The 24748-nt window shown below is 38.5% G+C and overlaps 1 non-coding gene across 1 annotated transcript; it reads left to right on the top strand.

The window, feature by feature from the left end:
* The first annotated feature begins 588 nt into the window (after positions 1–588).
* LOC145117985 (small nucleolar RNA R71) lies at positions 589–695 on the top strand. The gene has a single exon (XR_013712973.1). It is a non-coding gene; the product is annotated as a small nucleolar RNA R71 (small nucleolar RNA).
* The last annotated feature ends 24053 nt before the right edge of the window (positions 696–24748 follow it).

Genomic DNA, 24748 nt, shown 5'->3' with positions numbered 1-24748 from the left:
TTGATCTTTGAGTGTAGCGTCGGTATCATTATGTCTTTTCTCGGATGCGGCCACGAATCTTGTAAGCATGTCTTCCAAATCTGTTTTCTTTTCATGCACCGGTTCCTCCTTTTGATAAAAGCCTCTCTCCTTTTGCTTATACTTTTCTTCTCTTGTCTTTTTGTACTCATCATAAGGTAGTCATTCCTTCTTTGGTTGTCATCAAACCGATCACCACTTGAATAGCACACTTGCACCTTCCGATTCCCGTTCTTGTCAAGATCACAATCTTTAGTTAGGTGGGGCCCCCTACAATTCTCACATCCCACTCTTATGGCGTGGATGGATTGGTCCATCTTTGTCATTCTTCGATCCATGCTTTCCAACTTTGCCATCATTACTGCCATGTCATCCGTGATGGAATTTACCGCCCCTCGAGTCATGTCATTCCTTGGGTTGTGATATTCTCTAGAGTGCTTAGAGAATTCTTCAATTAAAGCCTTTATCACCGGGGGTGCATTCTTTGTGAGTGGTCCTTGCGAATCAAGGAGTTGCCTAGTTGTCACATTTACTACATCATAGAAAATGGAGACTTCTTGTTGGCTGTTTAGATCGTGATGTGGGCAATTCCTTAGTAAGCCTTTGTACCTTTCCCACGCCTCATATAGTGACTCTCCAGCTTGTTGTTCAAAATTAGCTATGGCTTTCTTCAACTTGGCTATTTTTGAAGGCGGGCAAAACTGGTCTATGAATTCTTCTTTCATTTTAGCCCATGTAGTGATGGATCCTGGGGGAAGTGATTTCAGCCAATCCTTTGCAGCTCCCTTGAATGTGACAGGTAGCATACGAAGCAAGATAGTGTCGCGAGCCACATTAGGGACATTGAAGTAGTCAGCTATGTCATTGACTTCGTCAAGATGTTTGTATGCGTCTTCGTGATCCTTCTCGTAGATTGGAATCTCCTAAAGTTGAGCAAGTATGTGGCCTTTAAGTTCAAAAGTGGCAGTTGCGGGAATCGCGGGTTGCACGAGTCCTGGCTGGTGTCGTCACGCAGCCTTTTCTTCCATTCACTCATGGGAACTTCATCGATGTTCGCCATGGTGTTTGCTAGTTCGATTTCTATGTCGCTTCCTCCTTCGGATTCGCTTTCTTCTTTCTCGGATTCGTAAACAATATCGTCCTTATTCGGGTCCCCATCCGCCTCTGAAAATATGCTGGATTCTCCTACTTTCTTGCTCTTTTTCTTACTAAAAACAGCTTTTAGATTCTTCAACGGTGAATTCGTCGATGTTGCGGTTTCTCCTACGTTCTTGCCTTTGTTTTTCCTCAAGGTTGCTTCCGGGTCTTCAAGCGGTGGGATCAAAGGTGTACCTCCTCCCCTGGTCATAAACGAACTGTAAACAAAACAGAAAACACGCGTAAAAAGAACAAAAATAAAATAAAACCGAAAATGAGTTTCAGCGATGGACTCGTCGAGTAGCTTCGAGTGCACTCGGCGAGTTCAAGGCTAAAACTGAAAAAAAATCAAATAAAAATTCTAACAAATCAGTGAAAATTAAAACTAAACCTAATACCTAGACTACTAAAGCAGCAACTTTGTGCAAGATTAATCTTACACAAAGGATCGATAATACTAGAAATTAGAATAAATTTTTGAACCGTTCCCCGGCAACGGCGCCAAATACTTGATGTGTGTTAAACCAACTAGTTTTAATCCTACTTTTTAAATATAAATTTATCACACAAAAGGCAGTGTACCTGTCAATTGGTGGCATAATTAAGTAAGCAGGGTATCGAACACAGGGAACGGCAAATTAAACTAATTACTAATATTTTCTAAAACAAATAATAAAATAGGAGGGGTTTTCTCTAGTTTTGCAAGACTAGAAACTTAACTAATCAACTAATGGCTGAACACACGTAAAAACCAACTAAAGTCAATGATCAAAAGGGTTTATGTTTAAGTTCAACTCATTTACTCCTATGGTTAATTTTTATGGTACTGTAATGGATTAATTGTTATTTGGCTACCGAGTAAGGTGATTAGATTCACATTCGTTATTACCAATCCTTAGAAAATAGATTAATTTAAGCAGTGATCAAGTGGTTAAACTAATAAATTCCCTAGTTTAATTATTCGAGTTAAATAAGACTTGTAGTTAGCTAATTAAATTGGTGATTCAATTAACCTCTTGTTGATGGTGTATCACACAAGCTCACACATTAATTTACCCATTCTCTAGTTAATCCTAGTTTCATATTCACTAATCCTAGGCATATAGCAATGTGTTCACATGAATCATATGAGATAAGCAATTAAGAGATGTTCATGCAGCTTAATTACTTAGCAATTAACAGAAAATAGTTATGGTTAATGCATAAGGGTCTTTAACAAGCTTAAATTAACAAGATTCACCAATAACAATTAATCAAAATAGTAAATTAATCCATAGGAGCAAACTTGTCTACCCTAAACAGAAACTAACGAAATTAGTTCATAATTGCAGTAGATAACAAACTAAAAACGAATTCAAACAAGCTAGACATAGTTCTATTCAAAGGTGAAGTGGAAAATTAAACCTAAATTGCCTTAGTCTTCTTAGAATTGAGGATTAGGGTTCTTCTCACGTTCTTCAGATCTCCAGCAGTCTCCTTAGTCGCTAAGTAAGCTTCCTAAAAGCCAGAGAGAGCCTCAATTCGGTTTGTGGCTTCTATTTATAGATTTCTCAAAACAGGGGCTACTCGTCGAGTAGACAACTGACTCGTCGAGTCCCCTTGAGGAATCCGTATACGGCAAGGACTTTATGTGTTGCTTCGAGAATCTTCGTATGTACTCGTCGAGTAGACGTCCCTACTCGCTGAGTAGTTTCAGGAATTTAGCATTTTTCTTCTTTCTTCAGTTCCCGAGCTTTCGATCGTACCTCCTACTTCCTTTTACCTCCGAGCTTATCTTTTGAGCTGAAAATACAATTTGAACACTATTAAGTACCTTTTGTCCATAATATGTAAATAATTAGCTAATAAATAATGAAAATCTCTACTAAATATATAGCTAAATATGCACATATCAGGTGTATGTGTTCCTATCCATGTGAATTTGTCAAAACCATAATCACAAGACAAGGTTAGTGACAAACTCAAACTCATATGAATTTAACTTGTTCAATCTTGATTTCTTGCCTCTTGGTAGCACAAGGGCCCACCATTGCTTCCAAGTTGTTATGCACACAATTGAGAACTCACAGAACTCACATACATAGTCAACTTTACCGGAATAGGCACAGAAACAAGAATTATGTCAACACGATAGGTTACAAACCTCAAGTCGTGTGCTAGCGATAAACAATAGGTTTTACCCTTGATTAGTTCTTGAAACTTTCAAGACCTTTAAGACTCCCACTGTCCTCTTGACATATAAGTTTCTCTTTGTCAAGAACCATTCCTTGACAAACAAACAAGTATTCAAGAGTTAGTGTGGATTCTTATCAAGATAAACATTTCACACAATTGGTCTCAGTTGGTCTTTGTTTTTATCCAAGACAGCACAACTTACCAATTTCAAATGTTCAAGAGTAGAAAACATTTTACTCTACATTTGATAAGTGTTTTAAACCCTTCTTTGTGTCACTCAAGGTTAGCATCTTGGAGTATAACTCCAATAATTGTTTTGGAATGGAGTATGATTCATCTTCTTGATTTTAACCATTCCAACAATTCATGAATCCTCTTCTTAGCCATACAAATGCACTAAGATGTCCTTAGAGAATCAAATTGTGATATGGTTCCATAATCATTAAGATGATCATAAAACATGATACTAAAGTACTCTCCCATCTTTTCAGATTTGAGAAACTTTTATCTTTCTGCCTAATTTGATTCTTCCCATTCGCCCTGCCATACATTGAAACTTTTCCAATGTTTCAGAATTGTACTTAAACTTGTAGGTACAACCATATTTACTAAACTTTAGTAAATCATGACGAATAGTCTTATCGATCTTTGTGGTGGACTTTGACCTGCACACCCCCAGTGTACCCAATACTTTAGTCTTTCACCTGACTCGCATATACATGTGGTCAGGGAATTAGTGTTAACTTTCCAAAAAATGAAAATTCTCATTCATCATGCAATACAACTTGCATGATTCCAAGTTTCGGTCCAATTAAAACTTGGGTGATAAGAATCTTTCCTTATTTGGTAAATTTAGACACTACCACAGATGAAAGAATCAAATTCATTATTGCTAGAAACATACAAACATTAACTTTCCATAAATGTCATTGCAAGGAGATATAAAATAAAGTAAAACAAAAGTTTTATTTATTTATAAAATTCGGAAAAAACTTTTCCCTTACAATGCAACTTTAAATGGAAACTATGCTATTACATATTTCCTAGCAATCTATCATAACTCCTAAGTAGTAGCTCAAGCATCCGATCTTCGAACCATGCGATTGAAATCCATCTTCACGATCAGATTCAATATACTCTTCTTTTAAGCTTCCTTCCCTTTGCTTGATCCTGCAAAACATTAAAATGAAACCCAGTCACATCATGTATTAAGAATCAACAATTAGGAACTTAACAGAGTTAGATAGTGGACTTACCTGAAGCAGAACCATACATTCTGACTAAAGATCTCAGGTAGTCAGGGCAGCTTCGATTCCAATGTCCCTTTCTTTGGCAATAGAAACACACAGGCTCGTCTGAGCCAGCACATAGAGCAATCTCAGAAATGGCCTTTCTCTTATGATCATCACTTTTGACCATGGCCAATTCCTTCCCTTTAGGAGAAGGAATCATTTCTGGGATGTCCATGTCAGCTTGGGAGGCAAACCTTCCAATCAAAATTGCTTGACCATTGCGCCAAATCATTGTTGATTCAGCAGCAATTAGCAAATAGGTAAGATCTATTAGGGTCATGTCGAGATCTGTTACATAGTAGTCTTTAACAAACTCACTATATGACTCAGGAAGTGACTGAAGAACCCAGTCAATAGCCAACTTTCATGGGAACCCGACACCCATCATCCTTAGCCTGTCAATGTGTGCCTTCATCTCCAAGACATGTGCACACACTGGCTTTCCATCCTTGTGTTTACTATCCAATAGGACTTGAGTGAGTTTGAACTTTTCAAGTCTTCGAGCTTGTGAGTCGGGGAGAATAATTGGAGGATGTGGAGGAAGTGAAGCATGATGTTTTGGGACATCATCTTCAAGAGGAAAGCTTGTTCCAAGAGATTTGGGAAGACCATACTTGTCTGAACCAGACATCTACAATGGGAGAGATTCAAGTTAATTGATTTAAAATCCTTAATATAACACCCAATATGAAATATTAAGGCTAGGACCCAACACAATATTTTATAACTTGGAAGAGGGATGCCGTAATCCAAGCTATAGAATATTTGAAGGTAGGTGAATGACGATTCACCAATTTCCACCATAAAAACGAAATAAAATTAGGTTTTAATTGGTTTGAAACTCCTAGATCTTTTGAGATTCACTGAACTTTTCAATGGCATGTTTCAATCTCGATTGTGCCCTTCAGGTTTTGTGACTGGGATGCCGAGGATCACAAAACAAGGTGTGAATAACCATGCCAATTCACTTGGTACCCTTAATATTATCACCTAATCAATGTGTCGGTTAACCACACGCGCTCCACCGATCTATGATAAACATTAAGTCACCCTTTGCCATCCTTACTAGTCCAAGTTAGTGTGCCGGTTAACCACACACGCTCCACCAACGACTTGGTAAGGTACAAAGTGTAAATTTCATGGGTTTGCACCAAATTCACATTTTCCTAAAGTAATTAAGATTGGGAATTTATAAAAGGTTTAGTTACTTTATATTCATCATTATACTTTTAATGAGAATTATAGTCCTTGTCCTACCCGTTCGGCTAACGACCCTCCACCGGTCAAGGAAGCGGTGGGTGAGAGTGGACACCCATTAAGCTGCCATTTTATAGGCAACAACCTTATACCCCCCTTATAGACCGGCTTCGTGAATGAGGCCTACTAACGGTAAGACTGACTTGCTCTTATACATATATATATTATTAACTTATAATACTATAAAGTATAAGGGTTGAATTTTTAACTTTTAAAACTCTAAGGGTTGGAACTAAAGTGTGTGTGAGACTTTACAAATTCCAAAACTTGAGGGAAAGTTTTGAACAATTCAAAAACTTTTGGATTTTCATAACTTATGAGTTTAATTAAGGTTAAAAAAAACTTTTAATGAAGAGACTCTTGGACATCCATAACTTGAGGACAAGTTATGGAGTCCATAAAACTATTTATGATGAAAAAGACTCTTCAACTTGTGTAACCTATGGTTTTTAATGGGCTTTAAAAGAAAAACTTTTGGTAATCCATAACTTGAGGACAAATTATGGATTCCATTAAAACACATCAAGATCAAAAATTAACTAACAAAGAATTTGCAAATAATTCCTATGATCTAACAAAACTCATAAGTTCATGAACATCCATATCAACAATTTTAAGAATCATATGAACACATACAAAACTTGAAATTTTAATAATAGCCTTTGAAATTGGATTAGCATAATCATTACAATATCAAAAACAGGTTTTATAAGTCCAAAACAGTTTAGTGTAATGATTCTAGTCCAATTCCAGCTAAAAAAATCGAAAATCTGCACTCGCGGCCTCCTACTCGTCGAGTGCATGAACCTACTCGACGAGTAGGAAGAAGATATGCTTGGACTCGTCGAGTCCCCCCATGGACTCGGCGAGTCCACTGTCCAGACAGCAAGATTTTTTGATTTTTCAACAGTTTGCATCAAGTATTCAAGAAAACAAGCCTAGGCTCTGATACCACTGATGGGTTTTGAGCATTCTAACACTCATATGGTGTGCATGCAACCCTATAAACCTTGGATCTATGTTTTCTCTAAAATACATGCAAATAAGAATTTCCAAGGTTTACATCCTAACTAGCATGGCATGGGGAACTTGAATCATAAAATTACTAGTAGAATGACATACCTTTTAGTAGTGGTTGATTGCTTGGAGTTTGAGAGCCTAGCACCAATAGTGTGGATGCCTCAAATGGAAATCACAAATCACCACACACTTTGGAAAACTCTTGAGAGAATAATGCACACTTTTGAGATCGGCCACCACTCTTGTTCACACACAACTAGTACCAAATCAAGTGCCAAAGACTCATTTATATAGTGTGGAGGATTAGGGTTACATCCATGTAAACCCTAATACCCATGACTCTAGCTTTCCAAGGATCCATGGGTTAAAAGCTCCATGGACCATCCATGGACTCCCATGCAAGCCTAGCCCATACTAAATAAGCATTAGCCCACACTATATAAATACAAGAGCCCATATTTAATTAGTCACCTTTTTTATCACTAAATTAATTCTCAATTAATTTAAGATCAATACTAATTAAATAATATGATTTCATATTAATATATTATACCTTATAATATATTAATAAATCATAAACATACTATTCTCAAAAGATTATCCATACAAATTGTTCGGGTGAAGTGCAACCCAAATGGACCATGTCGGGTCGGGTCAAGTGCATCTCAAATATTGTTATGGACTTAGACACCTTATCCAACATGAAGCACACAAGTCGAGGTTCTTTATTCATCCCAGAGCGACAAAGATGTATAGGGATATCCAGCTCGACTAGTGGTGGCCATGCATGAAGCGAGATCTGGCCTGGTATGTGGAGAGGTGTCTGATTTTCAGGAGAGTCAAGGCTGAGTGTCAGCGACCTCATGGAAAGTTGCAACCATTAGACATTCCCATTGTAAATGGGAAGAGATTACCATGGATTTCATCACGAAATTGCCACAGACGACGCGTTGAGTGGATTCAATATGGATCATCGTGGATCGATTGACCAAGAGCGCGCATTTCATTCTGATTTAGGAGAGTATCTCTGCGGAGAAGTTGGACAACATCTATATCATGGAGGTTGTGGCACGGCATAGGGTGTCGGTTTTGGTGGTTTCAGACAAGGATGTCCGGTTTACTTCCAGGTTTTGGAAGAGGTTTCACGAGGAGTTGGGTACTCGTCTGCATTTCAGCACAGATTTCCACCCGCAGACTAATGGACAGAGTGCGTGGACTATCCAGACCTTGGAAGATATGCTTCAAGCATGTGTATTGGATTTCAGTTGGAGTTGGGATACGTATCTTCCTTTGGCGGAGTTTTCATATAACAACAACTACCACACCGTTATTGATCTCCCTCCTTTTGAGATGCTCTATGGGAGGAAGTTCAGGACCCCGATATGTTGGGGTGAGGTCGGTCAGTGAGTCATGGGTAGTACTAAGGTGGTACTCAAGACTACCGAGTTGGTTCAATAGGTTTGGGGTAGACTTCAGACAGCACAGAGTCGGTAAAAGAGCTATGCTGACAAGCGCATATCAGATCTAGAATTCTAGGTTAGGGATATGGTTTTTCTGAAGGTGTCACCTTAGAAAGGTGTCATCTGATTCAGGAATAGGGGCAAGTTGGGACCCAGGTACATCGGTCCTTTTAGGGTTTTGGCCCGGGTGGGCAGGGTTTCTTATCGCTTGGATCTACCCAAGGAGCTAGTCAGATCCATATCAAGTTGCACGTATCTCAGTTGCGGAAATGTTTGGTTGATGATTGTGTGGTGGTTCCATTGGAGGATATCCAGGTGGATGATTGCCTGAATTATATTGAGAGACTAGTGGTGATCCTCGATCGGAAGATGAAAGTTTTGAGGAACAAGGTTGTGAGCTTGGTGATGGTGCAATGGCAACACTAAAAGGGATCAGAATAGACATGGGAGCCTCAGGATGAGATGAGGGAGAACTACCCAGAGTAATTTTCCAGTTGGGGAGAATTGTAGCATATGAATCCTTGAGGTACTTAAATTATTGAATTCTTGCATTTTGGGAGGAGGTCGCACGACGTGAGCCATAATGGTCATGCCGTGAGTGACCTTTGACCAGTTGACCCGCATTCTAAAAGCTCACGACGTGAGCATGAGGCCTCACGACGTGAGTAAGGTTTGATGATCCAAACCCCTAATTTTTGAGTATTTAATGGAATGAGAGAGCTAGGGTTGCCCATCCTCAGCCTCTCTCACTCTCAAGCCTCCTGAAAACCCAAGATTCGACCTCCTTGGGACTTTTGGCCATGGTTGGTGACCTTGAAGAGCTTATTTGGTGGTTTTTGGTCTATTGAAGTGGAAGAGGAATCTTGTGGTGCTTCATTTTGGCAATCTATCTTCTACCTCTTGGTCTTGCTGAGCTTTTGGACCTCTGTAAGTCATAAAGCTCTTACCTTTTTGTCTCTTGCATGCTAGATCTAGATCTTGGGAGCTTTCCTTGCATGGTTAGGTGGTGTAGCATGCATAGGATCCATAAAGTTGGCAACTTTATGGATCATTGAGACATCTTCTATATATGGGGCTTTGGATCTGAGTTTTGGTGTTGGTTTTAGACTCCAAGCATGAGTCTTGATCTTATTACCTTTATTTTGACATAGTTAGTATCTAAGTCATGCATTGGACATGCATGACTGAAAATCTATGATTTTTATAGTCCTTATGGTCGAAGAAGGTGCTCTGGAAGGTCCCATTGAATGCCTTAAAGGATTAAGAGCTTAATGCTCAGGTACGACGTGACCAAAGATCAGGTCACGACGTGAGGGTCAACTGATGGGAATGTTGACTGTTGACCTTAGGCATTGACTTTTGATCAGAGTTGACTTTTGGTCAAATATTGGTTTTGATGGGTAGAGTAAAGGTTTTGCCTTGTATGATTATCTAGGTGTGGTGTAGCACCGGTGCAACTGACCATGAGAGCAACAATAGTTGGTTAATCGAGAGGTGAGTCTCCTCACTGCGCTTGGCGGATCGAAGGCACCAATGTTGGCCCATGATTTATTATGATTAGGATGCTAGTTGTTTGTGTGACTCTTTCATGTGTGGTATGTGATATTTATACCGGGCGGGGTCTGATGCCAGTAAGGGCCTGATGAGTGTATTGTATGTTATTTATCTTAGTGATTCTTGTATTTGATTTTATGTGTATGTATGTATGTCGGGCGGGGACTGACGAGTGTGATGGGGCGGGGCCCATTTCATGTTATTGACAGATATGTTCCGAGCGGGGCTCGATGCCAAGCGGGGCCTGATGGTTGTTGGGCATGGCCCATCATATGTTAATATGTATGGTACAATGTGTTTTGCGGAACTCACTAAGTTCCGTGCTTACGGTTTTCAGTTTATGTTTCAGGTACTTCCGGATCGAAGAGGAAGAGCTAGGGATGATCGCATCGCACACACCACGATTTCTGTTTTATTTGACTTTGATGTATTGGAATGATCGATTGACATACTCTGATTTTCTTGTATGGTTTTATGAACATGATTTGGTTGACAATTTATTTATTAAGAAAACGAAAATTGTAGCTTTAAATTTTGGGACGTTACAAAAAACATGGAATACGAAAACTCGTGAAATGTGATTTGATTCGCGGATATGTTTAAGGAAAAATACAATAGAATATCATTTACGTAATATATATAAAATGGTATAACGGTTCAAAACATGTAGAAAATTCAATGACAAATACCTATTATTAGTTCGATTTTTTTTGGAAACGACAAATGAATTAACGGAGCCTACACGTACTTTTAAACGTGCACCCCAGGTTCGAGCTCCGCAAAGCGGGCAAACCCAGCCCCTGACGGAATTTCCAGGGAAAATTCCCCCCCAAGGAGCATTTAAAGAGGATTTATGGAGTCCCAAAGATTCGAACATCCAACCTCACCCCACTGTGGGTTATAAACCCAGTACATCACTACCAGCTAGGCTGGAGATCATTTGTTATTAGTTCGATTAAGCATCAAGAATGTTCTATCATATTCGTTTTTTTTTGTTGATTTATATCTGTATAGATTGAAAAAAATGCTTGCGGCTTGCGAGTGTAGAAAAATAATCAGGTCAAGATGTGAAAAATATAATAAAATATTGAGAAAATGTAGTAAGGGAACTTAGCAAAACAATTTGATTTTCGCGAATTGTGTAAAATTTTGAGTGAAAAAACAAATATTTTACTTGTTAGAATAACAATTTTGTGAATGATATCTGTAAAATCTAGTTCGGATAATACAATTTTCGAGAGCATTAAGAGGAACAATATATCGGTAAGACTCTTAAAATTACTCTTAATCAAAGTGTTTGATTTTATAGTGAGAACAAGTGAGACCATCGATTACTAGAATAACAAATTCATGAATAAATTTTAATGGATCACATGATTAGTTTATGATATATCGTACTCTATATATTAATCTCTTTATTACCATTTAAATTAATAACTCCAAATTATTTTGACAAGTTACACGATTAAATAATTCGTGTCCCTCAATTCCTTTGGGTTTTACGAGTTCAAATTAGAAAACTAAAGTATAGGGTGTTTTATGCACTTGTGCAAACCGTAGGGGTAACTGTAACGTCCCAATAATTAAGACTAAAAATTTCAATTTCTAAATTAGTAAAACCATTATCCAAGACAACATCATCAAAACATAGTGAATCAAAGTGGATCAATAACATCCAAATATATCAGAGTAATATAAAATTATGAGCGATGTGGTGTGTGCACTGCAATCATCACGGGCTCTTCCCCTTCGAACCAGAAGTACCTGAAACATAAACTGAAAACCGTAAGCACATAGCTTAGTGAGTTACCCAAAATACCACATACCAAATAAACATACTGCCAAGCATATATGTGTGCTTGCCTACCCCTTCGGTTTATTTCAACCGGATTATCAAGCATATTTGGGTGCTTGCTACCGCTTCGATCTATTTCAACTGAACACTATCAAACATATATGGGTGCTTGCAATCCCTTTCGATCTATTTCAACCGGATACCGTGTCTATTTCACCCCCTACTACTACCATATAATATCATAGCAAGAATCATAGTGTCATCAAGCTAATACAGGCATAACTGACAATTGCCACAAAGATAATCATCAAACTACATCGTAAACTAATGGGCCGGCATTGGTGCCTTCGACCCACAGATAACAGTCTGAAAGAATAGTTGCACCGATCACTGCTCTAAAAGCTATTTCTACCAGTCACCTATACAATTAACAGGAACCCAAATCTCAAACTATAAATCAAATTACCCAAAATGCCCTTAGGTCAAACTTGGTCAACCCTAGTCAAAGTCAAAGTCAACGTTCAAGGTCCAAAAGTCAATATTTCTTCCCAGCGGAGTACACCTTGCATACCAAGAGAGTACACCCAGCGTACTCTAATGTTGACCAAAAGCAGGGTGCTGACCGTGTATGCACAATGTGATGGGTTTTGAGCATTCTAACACTTCCTAAGTGTACATGCAACCCTAATAACCTTGGATCTATGTTTGTCTAATAATCATGCAAAGTTGAATTCCAAGGTTATATTCCTATCTAGCATACATGGGGAACATTTTTAACTTGAATGAAAGATAGAATAACTTACCTTGTTGTTGATTATGATCCTTGAAACCTTGTGAGCCTAGCGCCCCAAGTGTGATGCCTCAAATGCTTCACACAACACCAAATGCAAAGGAGTAAACTTTGAGAGAATCTTACACTTGCAAAATCGGCTCTAGCCCTCTTGTTTCTTATGTGTAGCCTATTTTGGTGGAGAATTTGTTTCTTATATAGTGTTGACACATCTAGGGTTACACCATGTAAACCCTAATGTGTCATGACTCTTCATTTCCATGACCCATGGGTTTGTAACTCCCATGGAGCATCCTATGGGTGGAACCCAACTTGATAATCCATGGAGCCTCTTAGCCCACTATATAAGATATGGAAGATTTACATAATCTACCCATATATTTAATTAGTTATCTTTTGATCACTTAATTAATTCTAAATTAATTCTTGATCAAACTAATTAAATAATATTATTAATATATTAGAACTTATAATATATTAATAAACCATAAGTGTTATTTCTCTCATTTTAGTTTATCCAATTGCATGGTGCCATGCAACCCAAATGGACCATGCCGGGTCGGGTCAAGTACATACCAGAAATAGTTATGGACTTAGACACCTTATCCAACAGTCTCCCACTTGGATAAGTCTAATAACTATAACTGCAATACTTCAGGAACCGATCGGCAATCGTAGCTCTTTCAAGGTCTCTTGGAACTGAGAAGATGATGATACGCCATTTAAGATAAGTGATCATATAATCCTCTGTTCTAGATATCAGCCGGACAAATACATGGAACAATGTCTTACTTATTGTCCAGCAGTTTGTTTCCCGATTTCCGATTTGTTTGACAAAGAACTTAATTGAACACATCAACTTAGTTCTGACCGGGCCCGGTACATAGGTCAAAACAAAATCATCGAGGGGCCCAAATATCAGCTTCTAATCCAAGAAGGAACAGATAAACTTCGACTCATATGTTTGTTCTACCACTCATTGAATTATACACAAAAGCACGTTTTATAACATCGAGTTACCAATGCGTTAACGTACAATCAATGCATAACCAACTCGTAAGTAACAAATCATATCTCTAGGTTTGAAGACTTATATGATATTACCATCTCACGATCACTCGAGATAAATTCCATGAAGTGATTCCAGTGAGCGTGGGTTGAGTCCAATGCTCAGAACTTATGAGCACTCATGAGTGTTGTAGCCATGTCCAACAACTTAGACCTCTGCAACCAATCATGACAGTCTTGATCCATACCTACTTCCGACATATGACCGACTGTGGAGGTTCGAATAATATGATATACCAAACATAATTATTCTGGAAATCAAAACATGCAAAGAAATATAGTAAACTATCGACAAGAGATAGCAACACTTTACTCATAAATAAAACACCTTTTATTCATCATCTAATGTCAATTACACTTTACAAATTTCAAGGTTATCTAACTACTAAATCTAATATCATTTTATTCTGCTTCCAGGGATCGGAAGTATTTGCAGCATGGATGTATGGGATACCTTACGTATGTGGTTGATACTCGGTTCAGGAAGGAGGTTTTGGTTTCGGGTGTGCCCGTAGTCAGGGATTTCCCATATGTGTTTATGGAGGAATTACCCGGTGTGCCTCCTGAGAGGCAGGTTGAGTTCATGATTGATTTGGTTCCCGGTGTGGCCCCGATTGGTAAGTCTTCATATAGATTAGCACCACCAGAGATGCAGGAGTTGTCCTCTCAGCTTCATGAGTTATTGGGCAAGCAGTTTATTAGACCGTGCAGTTCGCCTTGGGGAGCGTCGATCTTATTTGTGAAGAAAAAGAATGGGTCTCACTGCATGTGTATTGATTATAAGGAGTTGAACAAGTTAACGATGAAGAACCGTTACCCACTTCCTCGGATTGATGACCTCTTCGATCAGTTGCAGGGTGCATCTTGGTGTTGAGGATTTTGTTGTATATTGTGATTCATCCATCACCAGTCTTGGGGCGGTTCTTATGCAGCGAGGAAGGGTTATCACATATGCTTCTCGGCAACTGAAGTCGCATGAGGTGCGTGTTGGATTAGGTGTCTAAGCCCATAACTATAATTGGTATAAACTTGAATTGATAGTAGCACAGTCCTTTTGGGTTGCCTTCAAACCTGACAATTGAATAGGATGACTGTTAGAGAGAGAAGAATGATTTATTAATTTATTACTTAGTTAATAAATTAATTAGAAATCTAAATAAATGATTTATTAATGTCTTATGGAAATAATATATTAATCAGAAATCATATTGTTTAATTAATATTTAATTAGAAATTAATTTGGAATTAATTTTGGGATTAAAGGAATTAAACAAAACTGCAGGGACTAAAGGTGACAATGTTGAATAGTTGAGCATTGGGCAACTCTAGAACCTCCCAAAGGGGGGGGGGGTGAACGAAATCTAGATGATCCTAGGGTTTCCTTGGGCTCTAAGGGTGCCTTGGATGCCTTCGGGAGGAAGTTAAGGGATTAGGGTTATCTTCGATACACCTGCCTTATCCAATACCTTCCTAACACCTATCTAAACCCTTCCTAGGGTTGGATTTCGTCCATGGACTCCATAAAAAGGCTTAGAGCCAAAATTCTTCTTCCCTTCTCTCTCTATAGTAATCCTTGGTTGCTTGAGTTTGTTTGTGAGCCATTAGAGGCGTGACACTTGTGGCGCTTGGTACCAAAGGTCTTTCAAGCAAGGTTTTTAGATTGTTATTACAACATAACAATCAAGGTATATATTTTAATCCATATTACGTGAATTTCGATTGTAATACATAGAACCTAGGGTTTCTTCTTTTGTGTTCAAGTTTGCATGTTCAATTAGAGAAAACCTAGATCCAAAAGCATTACGGTTGCATGCACACATAAGAATTGTTGTTATGCTCAAAACCCATCAGTGCGGTATCTTATGCATGATATGAAGTTGGGGGCATTGGTGTTTTCCATCAAGATCTAGAGACATTATATGTATGGGGTCTGGTGTACCATCTACACGAATCATAAGAGTTTTAGATATCTCATGGATGAGCTGAATCTGAACATGCTACAGTGTAGGTGGCTTGACGTGGTCAAGGATTATGACTGCGAGATACTGTACCACCCGGGGAAGGTGAATATGGTCGTTGATGCTTTGAGTCGTAAGTCACCCTATTCTTCTGTTGGTAGCTTATGTATGAGGATTTCGATTGATTCACCACTTCTGGGTTTGATTAGAGAGGCTCGGGCTGAGGGAGTCAAGAAGGAGAATTGGAAGCAGGAGCAGATCAGGGGTGAGATCGACATGTTTTGTACCGATAGTCGTAGATTATTGACCCGGTGCGGTCGGGTTTGGGTACCATATTTTGGTGGGATCAGGTAGATTGTGTTGGAGGAGGCATATAAGTCCATATATTCGATACACGCTGGAGCCACCAAGATGTATTGGGATTTGAGACTTAGTTATTGGTGGGCATGTATGAAGAGGCAGATAGCCTGGTATGTTGAGAGGTGCTTGACCTTTCGGATGGTCAAGGCCGAGCACCATAGGCCGCATGTCAAGCTTCAACCTTTTGAGGTTCCCATGTGGAAATGGGAACATATCACCATGGGTTTCATCACCAAGTTACCTTGGACGACTAAGGTATTTGATGCGATATGGGTTATAGTGGACCGTCTGACCAAAATTGCCCACTTTCTAGCCTTAGGGAGAGCTCCTCGGGCGAGAAATTGGCCGATGTTTATGTGCGCGAGATTGTCGCTCACATGGTGTTCCAGTTTCCATTGTATCTGATAAATATGTTCGGTTCACTTCTCGATTTTGGCATAGGTTCTACGATGAACTGGGTACGAGGTTGCATTTTAGCACTACTTATCATACGCAGACTGATGGCCAGAGCGAGAGGACCATCTAGACGCTCGAGGATATGTTGAGAGACCGTGTTATAGATTTCGGTGGGAGTTGGGATTCCTACCTTCCTCTGGCTGAGTTTTCTTACAACAACAGTTATCACTCTAGTATCGGTGCGCCCACATTTGAGCTTCTTTATGGGAGAAGATGTCGTACACCAGTCTGTTAAGGAGAGGTCAGTCACAGGGTCATGGGAAGGACCGAGGTAGTTCTTCAGATGACAAACCTTATCCAACAGATCAGGCAGAGGTTGCAGACAACTCAGAGTCGGCAGAAGAGTTATGCTGACAGACGTCGATCTGAGTTGGAGTTTCAGGTCGGAGATATGGTTTTACTGAAGGTATCACCCTTTAAGGGTGTAATATGCTTTAGGAAGAGGGGACAATTTGGGCCCCAGTATATTGGGTCGTTTCGAGTGATTGTTACGGTTTGCAGGGTAGCCTATCGATTGGATTCGCCCGAGGAGCTCAGTCAAATTCACAACACATTTCACGTCTCTTGGCTATGGAAGTGTGTAGCTGATGATTCATCAGTGGTTCCTTTAGATGATAATCAGGTTGATGATCGCCTGAACTATGGTGAGAGACTAGTGGCGATTTTGGATAGGAAGACGAAGACCTTGCGCAACAAGGTGATATCTTTGGTCAAGGTCCAGTGGCAGCATCAGAAGGGTTCTGAATGGACTTGGAAACCCGAGGCAGAAATGCGAGAGCATTACCCTGACTTATTCGTGTTAGATTAGGTGTCTAAGCCCATAACTATAATTGGTATGTACTTGACCCGAGAGTAGCATGGTCCATTTCTGGTTGCATATCACCAGGACAATTTGATAGGATGAACTTTTGAGAAGAGGTTAGTTATGATTTATTAATATATTATAAATTCTAATATATTAATATAAAATCATATGATTTAATTAGTATTGATTAATAATTAATTTGGAATTAATTTAGTGATCAAAAGAAACTAATTAAATTAATGGGGACTAATTGTGTAAATTAGTTATATATATATATATGGTTTGGGCTTATGATACATGATGGACTTAGTTTATGGATAAATCCATAAAGAGTTAGCCCACTTGAATCATGGATCATGGATAATAAGCCCAAGGGTATGGATTAGGGTTTAACCATGACTCTTAGACTATATATAGAACACCCCATAGCTAAAATTGGTTACCCTAGTGTTCTTGGAGTTCCATAAACGATTTTGAGTGCATAGAACCTCTCTCTCAATTCATCCAATTGTTCAAGGGTGTTTTGTGAACCGTTTGAGGCATCACACTTAGGGTGCTAAGTTCTTAAAGGCCAAATACATCAAGCTACAACTTGGAGGTAATTATTCTTACTATATTTTATGATTCAAGTATCAAATCATATGCTAGTTGTAGGCTTATGCTTTGGATATTTCATTGCATGTATAATTAGAGAAAACATAGATCCAAAGTATTAGGGTTGTATGTGCACCATAGGAAGTTGTAGTATACTAAAATCCAACAGTGGTATCAGAGCCTAGGATTGTTTTCTATTATATTTGATGCATGGCGTAATTTTCAAATTTGAAAAAATTGATTTTCTGGCCTCTGACCGATGAACTCGCCGAGTCCACTGGCCGACTCGACGATTCCACTCAGTAAAAGGTCAACTCGGCGAGTCATGATCATGTACTCGACGAGTTGATGCTTCTGATGGCAAATTTTCGGGATTTTTGGCCTATTTTGGATTAGGATCATTACCACAACATGTTTTAGTTCATAAAATTTGATTTTGTTGGTATGGTAATGATTATCCTCATCAAATTAAAAGATAATTGTCAAAATTTCAATATTTGTATTAGTTTATATGATTAGACTAATTTCTTGCAAATTGTTGATATGAATTATCTTGACTTATGAGTTTAACTTGATCATAGATAAGTTTATTTGATTATTTTGTTAATTGAAATAATTGATCTTAAATGTTTTTTAAAGTCCTCTATAACTTGTCCTCAAGTTATGGAACATGAAAAGTTTTTTCATAAAAACCATATTAACTCATAAGTTATGGAAAACCAAAAGTTTTCAAGAGTTACAAAACTTGCCCTCAAGTTTTGGTATTTGAAAAGTCTCAAATTAAGAAACTCTTGTATTTAAAAAGGTGTAACTCTTGGGTTCATAAATTAAAAAAAATTAATTAAATAGTTTTAATTGTGAATTTTTATTTAGAACCTTGATGTTTTTAATAGTTCAAATTACACCTTATGGACTTTATTAAATTAATTAATGTGTTTAATTAAAAGAGATTAATAATTCCATAATGACATGGTTTAAGTTTAATTAAATTAAGAGAATAATTTATTAATAAATTAAAACTATCTAGTATTTTAAAAGTTTAAAATACACCCTTATACTATTATAATATTAAAAGTTTAATTATTATATATATGTATAAGACAAGTCAGTCTTACCGTTAGTAGGTCTCATTCACGAAGCGGTCTATAAGGGGGGTATAAGGTTACTGCCTATAAAATGGTGGTTTAATGGGTGTCCACTCTCACCCACCGCTTCCTTGACTGGTGGAGGGTCGTTAGCCGAACGGGTAGGATAGGACATTAATTCTCGTTAAAAGTATAATGATAATAATAAAGTAACTAAACACTTTATAAATTCCCAATCTTAGTTACTTTAGAAAAAATGTGAATTTGATGCTAACCCATGAAATTGCACTTTGCACCTTGCCAAGTCATTAGTGGAGCGTGTGTGGTTAGCCGGCACACTAAATTGGACTAACAAGGGTGGCAAAGGGTAGCTTGATGTTTGTCATAGATCAATGGAGCGTGTATGGTTAACCAACACATTGATTAGGTGATAAATGACATCGAGAGTACCAAACTAATTTGCATGGTTATTCACACCTTGTTTGTGATCCTCGGTATCCCAGTCCCAAACTTGAAGGGCATAATCGAGATTAAACATGCCATTGAAAAGTTCAATGAATCTCAAAAGATCTAGGAATTTCAATTCATTTAAAACTTAAAAATCAATTTCGTTTTTCATGGTGGAAATTGGTAAATCGTCATTTACCTACCTTCAAATAATTTGCAATTGGATTACGGCATCCCTCTTCCGAATTGTAAATTGTTATGTTGGGTCCTAGGCTTAAAAATTCATTTGGGTGTTATATTAATGACACAAATCAACTAAACTTGAATTTCTCCCTTGTAGATGTCTAGTTCTGACAACTATGGTCTTCCCGAATCCTTTCTTTATAAATATGATATTCCACAATATGATCAAGGTGAAAGATTAATCCCTTCTTCGTGCTGTAGTGGTACTTCACTTCCTTCATCACCTCCAATAGTTCTCCCTAACCCACAAGTTCAAAGACTTGAAAAGTTCAAGGTCACTCAAGCCCTATTGGCTAGCAAACACCAAGATGGAAGGTCTGTGTGTGCACATGTCTTGGAGATGAAGTCACACATTCACAGGCTGGGAATGTTGGGTGTCGTTGTTTCAAGGAAGTTGGCTGTTGACTTGGTTCTTCAATCACTTCCTAAGTCATATAGCGGGTTCTTTAAGGACTACTATATAGGAGATCACGACATGACCCTTATTGATCTAACATATTTGCTTGTTGATGCTGAATCAACAATGATTTGGCGCACTGGTAATGCAAATTTGATTGGAAGATCTATTTCCCAAACTTCCATGGACATTGACAATGGCAACATTGGAAGTCCAAAAAAGCTTTCTCTTCCCAATGGAAAGGGATCGGCCATGGTTAAGTCATTTAACCAAATGGTAAAGAGAAAGGCTAATTCTGAGATAGTCATGTGTACCATTCCCAAAGAGTCCATATGTTTCTATTGCCAAGAGAAGGGGCATTGGTTGCGAAGCTGCCGTATCTACCTGAAGGACCACAAGGATGGTAAAGTCAGAGTGTATGACTCTTCTTCGAGTAAGTCCACTATCTAACTCTATTAAGTTCCTATTTGGAGATTCTTAATACATGATGTAATGTAATTACATTTTGATGTTTTGTAGGATCGAAGAAAAGAAAGGAAGCTTAAAGGAAGAGTAAGCTGATTCTGATCGCGAATAGATGGATTTCGATCGCATGGTTCGATGATCATAATTTTGAGCTGCTACTTTAGAGTTATGATAGATTGCTTAGGAATAGATAACAACATAGTTTTCATATGTATTTGCATTGTAAGGATAAGTTTTCCGCAATTTTTTTAAATAAAGAAATTGTAACATCCGGGATTTTTCCAGGTATTATGATTATTTACCTTAATTAAATGAGGGAATTGTTTGGTTGGGCTTTGACCTTGGGCCCTTAAGAGTGGTCTGAGGAACATCGTATGTGGGGCGTACATTGCCATGTACGCTCAGCGTACTCATGAGAAGGAAATGCGGAAGCCATGCACGTACGCCCAGTGTACCAGGAGTACGCCCAGCGTACGTGTGCAGATCCTTAAACCTTAAAATTAGAGTTTGCTCCCTATATAAAGAACATAACCCCTGTTGGTTCAGCCTCCCTTCACTCTTATCCAGCCACCACGAAAACCCTAGCTCCCTTTGTGTGCCTTTGTGTTCTATAAGCCATTTGAGAGTGTTTGTGTGTTGCTTTAGTGAGAAAAGAAGAAAGGAGCTTGAAGAAGAAGCAAGGATCCACCAAGAGCTTGTAGATCCAGAGGATTGACACCATTTCTGACTCTTTTAAGGTATCAAGTTCCATACTTGACCATTGTATGCTTAGATTTGTTTATTTGGGGTTTTGATGTCCTTTTTGACCCCATGGTTGGGAGTGCTTAAGTATTGTTGGTTCCAGAGCATAAGAGTTGTCCTTTTGGACTCTTAGAAGCACCTAGGGTCACAAAAATCGGATCTTGGTGGTTAAGCCAAAACCATGCAAGTGTTAGTTGGTCTTAAAGCTTGTATAAAGGACCAAAATCATGTTTTGACCCCAACCATGCATGCAAGCACCTAAAGTTCGTAACTTTATGGCTTAGGAGGCCTTATGGATCTACATTTTAGACGTAAAGACTTAATGGATTAAGTCGGAAGTGAAGTCCTAAGGAAACTAGGTTGTACGCTAAGCGTACACCCTGGTACGCTATGCGTACTAGGGTGGTTCACGTTCACGGTCCGTTGTCGTTTACGGTCCATTAACGTTCACGGTCAGTTACCGTTTACGGTCAACCTCCGTTTGCGGCCAAGAGTACGCTGGGCGTACTTGCCAGGTACGTCGCGCGTACGTGTGCAGAATGACAACCATGGGTTTTGGGCATTAAGGATCTGGGCCTGGGCTTTGGGCCCTGTGGCCCACTGAGAAGTATAACTTTGGACTTAGAAACTTGGAGCTAGAGCATTGGGCCTGTTAGGCTAAGATTGAACCCTTTGGAATTATTACATTTGGACTTGGAGGTTTTGGGCCAAATTAGGGGGATAAGGCCCAATTCAGGAATTGGGCAATTAGTGGGCCTTAAGGAGTCTTTAATGGGCCATTGGAGGACTGGGCTTAATAGGTTAGAATTGAGACTCTTGGATGTCCCAATTGGACCAAGGGGTAAAATGGTCATTCTACCCTAAGTTGTGTTAGAGACTCTGATCGGGTGTTAATGTGTTTATGTTAGCCGGGAGTCATCAGAGCAGCTGTTAGAGACTATTTTCCGCGAGATTTGACACGCAGTTTTCGAGGTGAGTTACCTTCCAGTAGAGGTGGGTCTACGGCCACAATGTCGGCCCACCAGTAGGGATTGTCTTTAGATGATTGTCTTTGTGATAATTATCTAGGTTGCTATTACCATATGTGCTTTATGTGCCAGCATGATATGTTGTATGTGATAGCGGTAGTAGGAGGGGAATAGTCCCCCGCCTCGGTTGTTAGGACCGAAGGGTAGGTCAGTACCCCAGGAATGCTTGATAGTATGATTATGACAGTATGATTATGACAGCATGATTATGATAGTATGATTATGATTTGCTAGTAGTAGGGGGTGAAATAGTCCCTGTTGCCGGTTGAGATAGACCGGAGGGTAGGTCAGCACCCCAGAACTGCTTGACATGGGTAGGCCGGGCTCCCCAGAATTGCCTGGCAGTATATATGTTGTTTGGTATGTGGTATGATGGGGGAACTCACTAAGCTTTGTGCTTACAGTTTTCAGTTTTGGTTTCAGGTACCTCTTCATCCAAGGGGAAGGAGCCGGCGGGGTAGCAGCGCATCACATACACACATGATTTCCGTATTGAGAACCCTGGGATTGTACTCTGACATTTTACTAATTGCTATTATGTTTTCGAGACTTGTGATCTGTGACTTGATGTTTTGAAATGATATTAATGATGTTTTCTGTGAACAATTTCTAAAGTAATATAATTAAACAAAATTTTTTGGGTCTCGATTTTAGGATGTTACAGAAATTTTTGGAAATTTATTTTATTTTAAGTTTCCTTACAATGGCATTTGTGAAAATTGTTGCTTATATGTTTCCATTGATAGCAATATTGGAAAATGGATTTGATTCTTTCGTTTGTGGTAGTGTCATAATTTACCAAATAAGGAAAGATTCTCATCACCCAAGTTTCAGTTAGATAGAAACTTGGAATCATGCAAGTTGTATTGTGTGATGAATGAGAACCTTCGTCTTTGGGAAATTAAGACTAATTCCTTGTTCACATGTATATGTGAGTCAAGTGAAGGACTAGGGGATCGGGTACACTTGGTTGTGCGCTGATCAGGTCCACCACAAAGAACGATAAGACTATTCGTTCTGATTTACTAAAGTTTAGTGAATATGGTTATGCTTACAAGATTAAGTGTAAATCTGAATCACTGGAAGAGTTTCATTGTATGGCAGAACGAATAAGAAGAATCAAATTAGGCAGAAAGATAAAAGTTTCTCCAATCTGAAAAGAAGGGAGAGTACTTGAGTATCGTGTTTTGTGATTATCTTAGTGATTATGAAACCATATCACAATTGATCCTCTAAGGACATCTTAGTGCGTTTGTATGGCTAAGAAGAGGAATCGTGAATTGTTGAAATGGTTAAATCAAGAGGATAAATCATACTTCTTTCCAAAATCAAATCGTAGAGTCACACTCCAAGATTGAGCCTTGAGTGACATAATCTTAAGAAAGGTTTATAACACTTATCAAATGTAGAGTAAAATGTTTCTACTCTTGTACATTTGAAATTGGTAAGTTGTGATGTTTTGGATAAAACAAAGACCAACTAAGGCCAATTGTGTGAAGTGTTTCTCTTGATAAGAAACCACACTAACTCTTGAATATTTGTTTGTCAAGTAATGTTCCTTGACGAAGTGAATCTTATATGTCAAGAGGTCAGTGGGAGTCTTAAGGATCTTGAATAGCTTCAAGAACTAATCAAAAGTAAACCTATTGTTAATCACTAGCACACGACTTGAGGTTTGTAACCAATCGTGTTGACATATTCTTGTTTCTGTGCCCATTCCAGTTAAATTTGACTATGCATGTGAGTTTTATGAGTTCTCAGTTGTTTGCATAACAACTTGGAAGCAGTGGTAGGCCCCTGTGCTGCCAGGTGGCAAGAAATTAAGATTGAACAAGTTCAGTCCATATGAGTTTGGATTTGTCACTAACCTTGTCTTGTGATTATGGTTATGACAAATTCACATGGATAGGAACACATACAATATAAAATCTAGGTGTCATAAGGTCTCTCTCCAATTCATGAAAATGATTGTGAGGAAACGCTTCACTAAGTAGATTATAAGGAGATAACAATTGTGTTATTTGCATTCTCAAATTCGATTATTATTACGGCATCCCTCTTCATAGTTCGAATTGTGAGAAATGGCAAAAGGTCTAAACATTTGAGACTTATTGCATTAAGTTCTAGAATTGTTCAGACACACATGTGAGCTATCTAAGGAAAGGTGTATGAATTTGAGAAGCCTAGATAAAGTCTTATCGAAGCATCTCGTATCAGAAATCTGAACTTTGGTAAGAAAGTCAATAAGTATTGATTTCTAGAAGTCCAGCTGATTTCTAGGTACATGTCAAAGCTAGTGGGAGCATAAGTATTATGCTAATAAGGATATAATTATTATGCTAGTGGGAGCATAATTATTATGGTAAGTGTTGCAAGTTAGCAATGTTAATTATAGAAAAACAAAAGTTTCAATTCGCAAAGTTGCAAAGTTTGAAAAGTTGTTTTGCTATAATTAAGGGAGAGGAATTCATACTTCATTTCAAATCTAAAAGTTTAGATTGAGATTTTAATCAAATTTAGTCAAGGATATATATGAATGTTATGTTGAAAAGATTCGCCATAAGGAAATTCAATATATGGAAATGTTATAGCAAGAGACTGGT

The sequence above is a fragment of the Lactuca virosa genome, chromosome 5 (genome assembly GCF_052849685.1).
Source record: "Lactuca virosa cultivar CGN04683 chromosome 5, Lactuca_virosa_CGN04683_v6, whole genome shotgun sequence".
Taxonomy (NCBI): Eukaryota; Viridiplantae; Streptophyta; class Magnoliopsida; order Asterales; family Asteraceae; genus Lactuca; species Lactuca virosa.
Note: the sequence above shows the minus strand (reverse complement) of the source record. Positions and strands in the feature narration are given on the sequence as shown.